This window comes from Acomys minous, assembly GCF_964271855.1.
Source record: "Acomys minous genome assembly, chromosome: 8".
In the NCBI taxonomy this organism is placed as follows: Eukaryota; Metazoa; Chordata; class Mammalia; order Rodentia; family Muridae; genus Acomys; species Acomys minous.
Window position 1 is genome coordinate 4087877 of NC_140489.1, and position 10153 is coordinate 4098029.

A 10153-nucleotide genomic window follows, 5' to 3' on the forward strand; every position below is an offset into this window, starting at 1 on the left:
ACTATGTGACTTGGAGGGGCATAGATGGGATACAGGATAGTTTTATTTGTTATTTTTTAGTGAATTCTCCAAACTGATTCCAAAGTCAGTACATTGGTCTACACTATCATCAAGGGTGAGAGAGGATCAGCTTTTCATGACCTCCATGTCATCATTTGTATTCTTGCTTATCATCATATGACTGAGGTCAAATTAGAATATTAAAATTCCTTTCCTCTTCCTTTAAGCTGTTAGATAAGGACTTGGCTTGTAGGACACAGGAATGAAAACACCTGCTGTAAATTCTCCCTGTTGGCCAGGTTTCCTATGCAGGAAGGTGTTATGTAGCTTGAAGGAAGAGTAAAGACATCAGTGATCTCATGCAGTACCAGGCCTTGCAGTCTACATCAGCCTTCAGGAACCCATTAATGCCTGATTGTTACATAGCAACCAACCTCTTTTGAATTGTCCTTTTGGCTTTTACCTTAGGAAAGTGTTTGACTGGGTAGACATGGTCAAAATTCACGTTTATAGATGACACAGTCCCTAGTAGACCAGAGTATTCATGATCATGTTGTCAAACTGCTTCACAAATATTTATGTTTATAACATCGATTAGTGCTGCTCTCAGTTCTCAGTGTGCAGTGTGTAGTGAGTGATGGAGACATTCATCATGGGTCAAAGTGCTGAGAATTATTGATAGTGTACTCACTCACAGAAGAATCAATGATTTCACCCTTTCACACAAATGTTAATTGCGTATATCTGAAAAAAGGCAGAGAGCATTGATTGCATTTCCTCAGAGGATTAGGACTTGAACCTCAGCATCCTGCTGCCTGACCCTGGTGTTTGTACCTCGTTCTTCCTCTGCTGGACTTTCGGTTTATTTAAGAAGGACCATCTCACGAACATGCAAATTACTTGAGTCTATTGTGGTAAATAGAGAGATGCCCACATCCCCAAGACAAAATCTTGTCAGTGTCCTCTCCACAGTCAGAGAACACATTATCTCTAAGGATGGAATGGAGCTGGATCATCCTCTTCCTCCTGTCAGTAACTACAGGTAATGTTCTCTCCAGTTCCAAACCTGAAGTGCAGACAAAGACTGAAGTGGAAAAGCCATCACTCTGCTTTTGTCTTCACAGGTGTCCACTCCGAGGTCCAGCTGGAGCAGTCTGGGGATGAGCTGAGGAGACCTGGGTCCTCAGTGAAGTTGTCCTGCAAGGCTTCTGGCTACAGCTTCACTAGCTACTATATGAACTGGGTGAAGCAGAAGCCTGGACAGGGCCTGGAGTGGATTGGAAGGATTGATCCTGGAAGTGGTGGTACTAGCTACAACCAGAAGTTCCAGGGCAAGGCCACACTGACTGTGGACAAATCCTCCAGCACAGCCTACATGGAGCTCAGCAGCCTGACATCAGAGGACACTGCGGTCTATTACTGTGCGAAAGACACAGTGTTGCAACCACGTCCTGAGTCTGTCAGAAACTCTGGAGGAGCAGGAAGCTGCCCTGGGACTGAGATGAAAGAGAAGATTAGCCTGGGGAGTTGCTCAGAAATAATCATTTTGAGCATTCATTTTTTTTTTTGCTTTCTTTTCACAGTCTCATAGTGTCTTTGTCAGTTTTGTAAAAAGACATATATGAGTAAAGTGATGTTGGTTTAGGATGCCCCTACCAGTACACCAGACCTTTCAACATCTTCACCAGTGACAACTTCCACAACCATATTTCTTTTTTTCTCCTTTATTAATTTATTCGTGTTACATCTCAATGGTTATCCCATCCCTTGTATCCTCCCATTCTTCCCTCCCTTCCATTTTCCCCTTATTCCCCTCCCCTATGACTGTTCCTGAGGGGGATTATCTCCTCCTGTATATGTTCATAGGGTATCAAGTCTCTTCTTGATAACCTGCTGTTCTTCCTCTGAGTGCCACCAGGTCTACCCGTCCAGGGGACATGGTCAAAGGTGAGGCACCAGAGTATGTAAGAAAGTCATATCCCACTCTCCACTCTACTGTGGAGAGTGTTCTGTCCATTGTCTAGATCAGGGTAGGGGTTTAAGATTTACCACCTGTATTGTCCTTGGGTGGTGCCTTAGTTTGAGCGGGACCCCTGTGCCCAAATCTGCCTATCATAATGTTCTACTTGTAGGCTTCTAGGACCCTCTGGATCCTTCTACTTTGCCATTCTCCCATGATTCTCTCATCTAGAGTCCCACTAGAATGTCTTCCCCTCTGTCTCAGTTTCCTGGTAAGTGAAGGCTTTCGTGGGACATGCCCCTTGGGCTATTATGCATATATAAGTGAGTATATACCATTTGAGTCTTTCTGCTTCTGGGTTAACTCACTCATTATGATCATTTCTAGCTCAATCCATTTAGCCACAAATTTCGGGAATTTATTGTTTTTAATAGCTGAATAGTATTCCATAGTGTATATGTACCACAGTTTCTTTATCCATTCTTCTATTGAGGGACACTTAGGCTGTTTCCATGTTCTGGCTACTATCAATAAGGCTGCTATACATGGTTGAACAAATTTTCTTGTTGTGTGCTGGAGCATCTTCTGGGTATATTCCAAGGAGTGGAATAGCTGGGTCTTGAGGAAGCCCTTTTCCCATTTTTCTGAGATAGCACCAGATAGATTTCCAAAGTGGTTGTACTAGTTTGCATTCCCACCAGCAATGAAGGAGTGTTCCTCTCTCCCCACATCCTCGCCAGCATGTGGTGTCACTTGAATTTTTGATCTTAGCAATTCTGATGGGTGTAAGATGGAATCTCAGAGTCCACAACAATATTTCTTAGTTATGAAACTAGTAAAAAGGGAAAACCATGATGTTGCATTTATAGACACCAGCTCAGCTCACAGGGCAAACCAAGGTGGGTCACGGCCATGGCCCAGCTTTCTGCTAGAGGCTCTGCAGCAGCCCAGGTGAGGTGTCAGCTGTGATGTAACTTTTCTTCCTCAGGTCCCTATAGCTAAGTTGATAGAGAGCAGATCCAGCACACAGGGTAAACTGAGGCAGGTTGCACCACTGCTGATTGGTCAGCTGGTGGCTGGTATTTTTCTACGTACTTTAACTCTTTATCTTTCAGGCTGGTATATTTGCTGTTTACACTTTAACTTTGAAAGTTCCAGGCTGGTGGCCTTGCTGTTTACACCTTGGCAGACAAAGGAGGCAGATTTTTGTGAACCTCACACACACACATGCACACATACAATCATTAGTAAGAACACAAGAGCTCACGAAGACACCATTTAGCACATATACATGAACATACAGAGGGTATATTTACATGCTGTGAGTCGGCCATATAAACGGACAGACACATTTTTGGATGAAAAAGATGGCGTCACCTATTGTCTAATTCTCTCTTGTGTTTTTATATGATCAGATACAAAGACTCTCTATGTATGGAAAAATTATCTCAACCAAAATAGATAGAATCTTTACATAAAAAGGGAGTTACACTAGGACTATTGATCCTACTATCTAACAAGATACTTTGTTTATCACAAGTTTAAGGCAGTAGTGTTACTGTATGCTCATTATGAGATCAAAGTAGAAGTTTTATCTTTTTCTAAATTCACATGTACCTAATGTGTTCAAAGAAATATTTTTATGTCAAAGTTTTTGTAGGACACAGGTGTCTCTCTTGTCTTCTGTAGATAACCACTTATTCTTTGTTTCTATATTCATATTGTCATTTCTTATCATTGTAGACATGTGGGCCATATCCTTGGACTAAACCTAATATGAATGTATTTCCTTGATTATTCATTTATTTCAATCTTGTTTTCCTTCTTTCTGTAATGCACATTGAGGTTCATAGAGCTCCTAAGAGTTTTCACTATATTGTAGGAGGATTTAATCTCATTTGAATCAATGAGAACCCATTATCAGGAATTATATCTGTAGGAAATCTACCCAACACAGAGAGTATCAACTATGGGGGATATGATTATCCTTTAGGCAGTAAGAGTCTATACCATCCAGATATTTGGAACAAGCATGGAAAGGCAGGATAGCAATAATAAGTGATCCTGCTTCAACCAGGGACACACCCACTCATCTGTCATGCAAGAAGCAGTGGGTGCCTCCAGGAAGCTCATGTACTTGCTTTTGCCAATCCAGCATGCGATTGCTCCCAGCAATGCATGATAAAAATATCTTTGGATTTTGAGAGCAAAGAACTTTTTCTGGAATAAATGGGAATAATAATATGAATATGGCCTGGAAAACCCAAGTCCCCAAACTTTGGTCAAATACAAACTCATCTACTCATCTCAATTCTGACGTAACCTGAGGATGTGTTGTTAACTCTGGCATTGTGTTCCAGCAGAAGTTCCAGTCTCCTTGATTATAAGATATACTTATATTAGAAAGCATTGCCACAGAAGTATAATTCCTGTAATTTGGTCAAAAGTATTATTAAATAATTTCATAGAACTCATTTCTCACCTAACTGTATGTACATACCTTTGGCCCATATTTCTTTCCTTCCCTCCCAGTCTCAGTAACAAGCCCTATATTCTCAAGAAGTTACAGAACACTGAAGCAGCATCAACTTTCACAGTCCATTGTATGCATTTTTATGTATTGGTGCATATATAATTGTATAATCCTTATGCATTCATCTTATGACAGACATGTATTTTATTTCCATAATGTAGTTACTGCAGACACTGCTGCAATAAAGTTTGATGTTCTACTATTTCTGATGTATGTTCCTTTTGGGTCATGTTGCTCAGTTTTTTTGTATGCAACCAACGCTAAAGGCCTGTATAAATTTTATGAATATGAAAGATGTTGTAAATTCTCATAACTTAGCAGGTTTAGAGATTTTGAATTCACTGTCGATATCACAACCTCTTTCTATAAATAAATCAGATAACCTTATCCCAGAGTGAAGCAACTGCGTCAAGCTAGAAATATACTGAGAGGTTAGGAGTTGATGTAACATCCACAGCACCTGCACAGGGCTCAGGGAAGTATTATGCATTTTCTCAGGGAGGATTAGCACTTGAACCTCAGCATCAGCTGCCTAATCCAGGTGTTCTGTACTGCCTCCTTCTGCAGCTGGATCTGATCCTTATTTAAGATGTACATTGGTCATGGATATGCAAATTTCGTGAGTCTATGGTTGTTACATACAGGGATGTCCTCACACCATAAAAACATTTGATCAGTGTTTTCTCCACAGTCACTAAACACTGTGGCCCTCATCATGGGATGGAACTTGATTCTTTTCCTGTTTGCAGCATCTACTGGTAAGGTGTTCCCAAATTCAACCATTTAAGTGGGACAGAGGTGACGATACCATCCATTCTGCCTTTCTTTCCACAGCTGTCCACTCCCGGGTCCAGCTGGAGCAGTCTGGGGATGAGCTGAGGAGACCTGGGTCCTCAGTGAAGTTGTCCTGCAAGGCTTCTGGCTACATCTTTACTGATTATGGTATAAACTGGATGAAACAGAAGCCTGGACAGGGCCTGGAGTGGACTGGATATATTTATCCTGGAACTGGTGGTACTAGATACAATCAGAAGTTTCAGGGTAAGGCCAGAGTTACTGCAGACAAGTCCTCCAGCACAGCCTACATGGAGCTCAGCAGCCTGACATCTGAGGACTCTGCAGTCTATTACTGTGGGAGAGGAGACACAGTGCTACAACCACATCCTGAGTGTGTCAGAAACTCTGGAGGAGCAGGAAGTTGCCCTGGGACTGAGAAGACAGAGAAGATTAACCTGGAGAATTGCTCAGAAACAATTGCTCTGTGTGTTTATTTGTCTTCCTCCTCCTCACAGTATTACATGGCCTTTGTAAACTTTTCAAGATTACAGCAGTTAATAAAATGAGGATAATTGAATTTGTCCCTATAGTATATTGCCCCTTGACACTCTTCACTAGTGACTGCCTCCATTAGCGAGTTTCTTTCTTAATAAATCAATACAAAAAGGAAAAGTTTGATAAGGCATAGTTACAAAATATCTCTGGATTCCACGAGACTGAAACTTTTGATGGAGTTTCTTTGAATAAAGTATAAAATGATTTTACTTTTAAAATCCACAAAAATTGCATAGGACTAAACAAAACCTTCTTTCATTTCTTTAAGTAACCTGAATGTGTGCTTTACACTTTGGCCATGTTTTCAAGAAGTAGTTCTGGTCTATTAGGTGTAAGAGATATTTATAGAATATTGTACTACCTCATATATATAATTCATAAGCTGATCAAAAGTTATTAAATCAATTTTAATAAAACTAATTTATTGACCCAAGCAATGTATGTAGATAGTAACTGAAGATAGATTTGAGATTATGCACAATTTTCTGTTTCCAAATTTACTTCCTCCCTAGTCTTGGTGCACTGACCTACAGTCTCAGGCTTTTACAGAACATGGACACACACTGACACATCATCGTCTCTCACAGTCCACTGGGTAAAGGGCATGAGAACTCAGAGAACCTGAAGCAGCCATGACAGAAAAGATACAGGTCTGTATCTGGTCCTCTGCACATATATTTCAGCTTTCTGTTTAATACATTTTAATCCATTTTTCTATTGACAGACCTCTAAGCCATTTCCAATTTTTGCTAATATCAATACACCAGCAATGACTATGACTGAGCAACTGTCTCTAGGATCCATTTGGTATATTCCTTGTTATATAGAGGTCACACTTTTTTTTTAATAGAAGATTTCATTTTGAGGAAAAGGGTGACTATCACTCAGTTCAGAGATATCTGTGATAACTAGTAATCTGAAAGTTTGATTCAGGAAGATTTCTCTGTAGCTCAGAACATTAATTTTGCCTGCTCCTGTAGATGACATTATTTCTTCTCATAATATGAATGTCATATGCTTCTTGTGGATGATATCTCATACACTGATTATGTTGTGGCAAATATGAAAATCCTTGTACAATTCTATGTTAGAGACTATTCAAACCTATGTTGCAGTTAGAATACTGTTTGAAATACCAGTGACTTTATAAAAATAATCCTCCTGATAGGCAAGTAGGGGGACCCAGAGGGTCCTAGAAACCTACAAGAAGAACATTATGATGGCTAGATCTGAGCCCAGGGATTCTGCTTGATCTAAGGCACCAACCATGGACAAAACGGGCAGTCATCATCAAACCCCTACCCAGATCTAGCCAAGGGACAGAACATTCTCCACAGCTAAGTGGAGACTGGGGACTGACTTTCACAGGATCTCTGGTGCCCCATATTTGGCCATGTCCCTTTGTGGGGGAGGCCCAATGACACTCGGAAGAAGGATAGAGGACTACCAAGAAAAGACTTGATACCCTAGCACCATATTCAGGGGGAGGAGGTCCCCCACAGCCACAGTCATAGGGAAGGGGGATTGGGGTGAAAGTGGGAGGGAGGGAGGAATGGGAGGATGCATGGGATGGGATAGAAAATGAGATGTAATAGGAATTATTTTTAATTTTCAATAAAAATGTGTTAAAAAAATAATCCTCCTGTCTCCTCTAGTTAGATTCTTTGGCCTCTGAGCTGAATGTGACTCTCCAATCTACTGTAGAGATATCTGTCCAGTGGTTGTCAGTCCTTGATTCAAGGAGTTGCCTGTAACATGCTGTACAGCCATTTTGAAGTGCCCAGACACCTCACAGAGCACAGCTCCCTACTGTGTGCAGGCACTATGGAGATCAGAGTGGCTGTTGCACTCAAAAGTGGCAATAGATCTACCCCAATGTCTGGATCTACCACTCTTGAGCATAGATGCAAAAGATCTTAGAGACACTGGGTCCATCATACTCTTTGCTGCTCTAATCATATTAGTCAAAATTGGAAGCATCCTAGAATTCTGTTAAAAGAAAAATGGATAAATAATACGGTAATAATCTGAAAGCTTCAATATAAATTGACAAGACTAGGTGAAGGCTTGTGTTTGTCCTGTCTTGGTGCTTCAGTTTCTGTGAGTTCACAGGACCTTTGCACCGTTGATTTAGAGGGCCTTGTTCTCCAGGTGTCCTTCATTTCCTCTGGCTTTTTCAACTACATTATCTGTGTGTTTCCCTGAGATCAGAGGGGTGGATTTGATGGAGGAATTCCATTGAAAGCTGTGTATTCCAAGGTCTCTCTTTCTGCATAATGGATGGATTAGATCACACTAATTGTCATAAAATTCATTTTCTTGGGACTCTGAGTGTATGAACAATTGGGCCTCTTATTCTTGTTTCTCCTCTTGGGAGTTTTTACTCTCCATCCACACTGTTGAGTCCATGCAGCTCTGGTGGGCAAGTTAGGAGACCTGGTCCCAAGGCTTCATGCATGGTCATGGGAGGCCCTCAGCTCAGGGAAAGAAGAGAGGGAGAAGCTTCACATATTTCTGTAGTCTGATGTTCATTATTTTTGGAGTCTTACTACTCTTCTTGTGTGTATTTAATGTTTTTAGTAAAATTTAAAATATCAAGCTATCATGTAATTTTTGTGACTTAGGAAAAGAGACTAGAAGAACATACATTAATTACAGACTCCCTGTGGACATCATGGATCATGGAGGTGGAGAAGAAGTGACATCCTCACACCTACACCATATTACTATTCCTTATGCATGAATATAGAAAATCTCCTGGTCTTTTTGTGGAGGTCTTATTCCCTTCAGGTCTTTCTATCCTCCCCACTCCTTCCCAATGGATCCCTGTGCTCTGCTGATGCCTCTGAACCACTTACAGTTGAGTTTTTTGCAGTATAATAAATATGGACTTATTTGCATTTTCTACATGAAGACATCCATTTAGACTAGCACCATTTCTTGAAGATGATTTTGTCCCCATTGTATGTTTTTTTTCTTCTTAGTAAAAAATCAAATGTCCCTAGGTGTGTGCATTTATTGCTGGGCCTTTAATTTAATTCCATTGATTAAGCAGGTTGTTTCTATGCCAGTACATGTAGTTTTTATTACTATTGCTCTGTAGTAAAATGGAAGTAAAAGACAGAGATACCTCCAGAAGCTCGTTTACTGTATAGGATTGTTTTAGCAAATGTGGGCTTTTTGTCTGTGCATATGAAGTTGAATATTGTTCCTTTAAGGTCTGTAGAGAACATCGTTCCTATCTTAATAGGACTTGGATGAAATCTGTAGATTGTTTTCCCTAAAATGGCCATTTTTATATGTTAATCCTACCAATCCATGAGCATAGGAGAGCTTTCTATCTTCTGATCATCTTCAGTTTCTTTCTTCGGAGAATAGAAGTTCTTGTCATTATGCTCAACCATGTTCATAGCAGCCTTATTCACAATAGCCAGAACATGGAAACAGCCTAAGTGTCCCTCAGGAGAAGAATGGATAAAGAAACTGTGGTACATTTACACTATGGAATACTACTCAGCTATTAAAAACAAGGAATTCCCAAAAGTTGTGGACAAATGGATTGAACTAGAAATTGTCATAATGAGTGAGTTCACACAGAAGCAAAAAGAGCTAAATGGTATATACTCACTTATATCGAGACACTAGTCCAAGGTGTACGTTCCCATGAAAAACTTTACCTACCAGGAAAGTGGGTAAGAGGGGAGGACATTCTATTGAGACTTTAGTTGTGAGAAGCCTGGGAGAATGAGGAAATAGAAGGATCCAGCGGGTCCTGAAAAACTACAGGCGATTCTCGCCCTGGGGTCCTCCACAAACTATGGCAACAGCCAAGGAAAAAATAGACAGTAAACCTCGAACCCCTACCCAGACTAGCCGATGGACAGGACATTCTCCACTGCTGAGTGGAGAAGGATATCTGACTTTCACACAAACTCTGGTGCCCCATATTTGACCATGTCCCTTGGATGGAGACACCTGGTGGCACTCAGAGGAAGGATAATAGGTCACCTTGGAGAGACCTGATACCCTATGAGCAAATACAGAGGGAGGAGGTCCTCCTCAGACACAGACATAGGGGAGGAGAGTGGAGTAGGGGGGAAATGGGAGGAAGGGAGGAATGGGAAGATACAAGGGATGGGCTAACAACTGAGATGCAATATGAATAAATTAATAAAAAAAGAAAAAAAGTTCTTGTCATACAAATCTTTCAGTTTCCCAGAGAGTGCCACACCAAGGTTCTTTGTATTATTTGTTTCTATTGTGAAGGGTGTTGTTTCTCTAATTTTTTCAGCATTTTGGAATTAGTATATAGGAGGTCTAGTGACTTT

The 10153-nt window shown here is 40.7% G+C and overlaps 1 gene segment (V, D, J or C); it reads left to right on the plus strand.

Moving 5' to 3' along the window:
* LOC311603432 (Ig heavy chain V region 1-72-like) overlaps positions 1 to 8527 on the plus strand; it is a 127658-nt gene extending 119131 nt beyond the window's left edge. Inside the window, exons 2-3 of the V gene segment in view lie at positions 1125 to 1459; positions 8450 to 8527.
* The last annotated feature ends 1626 nt before the right edge of the window (positions 8528 to 10153 follow it).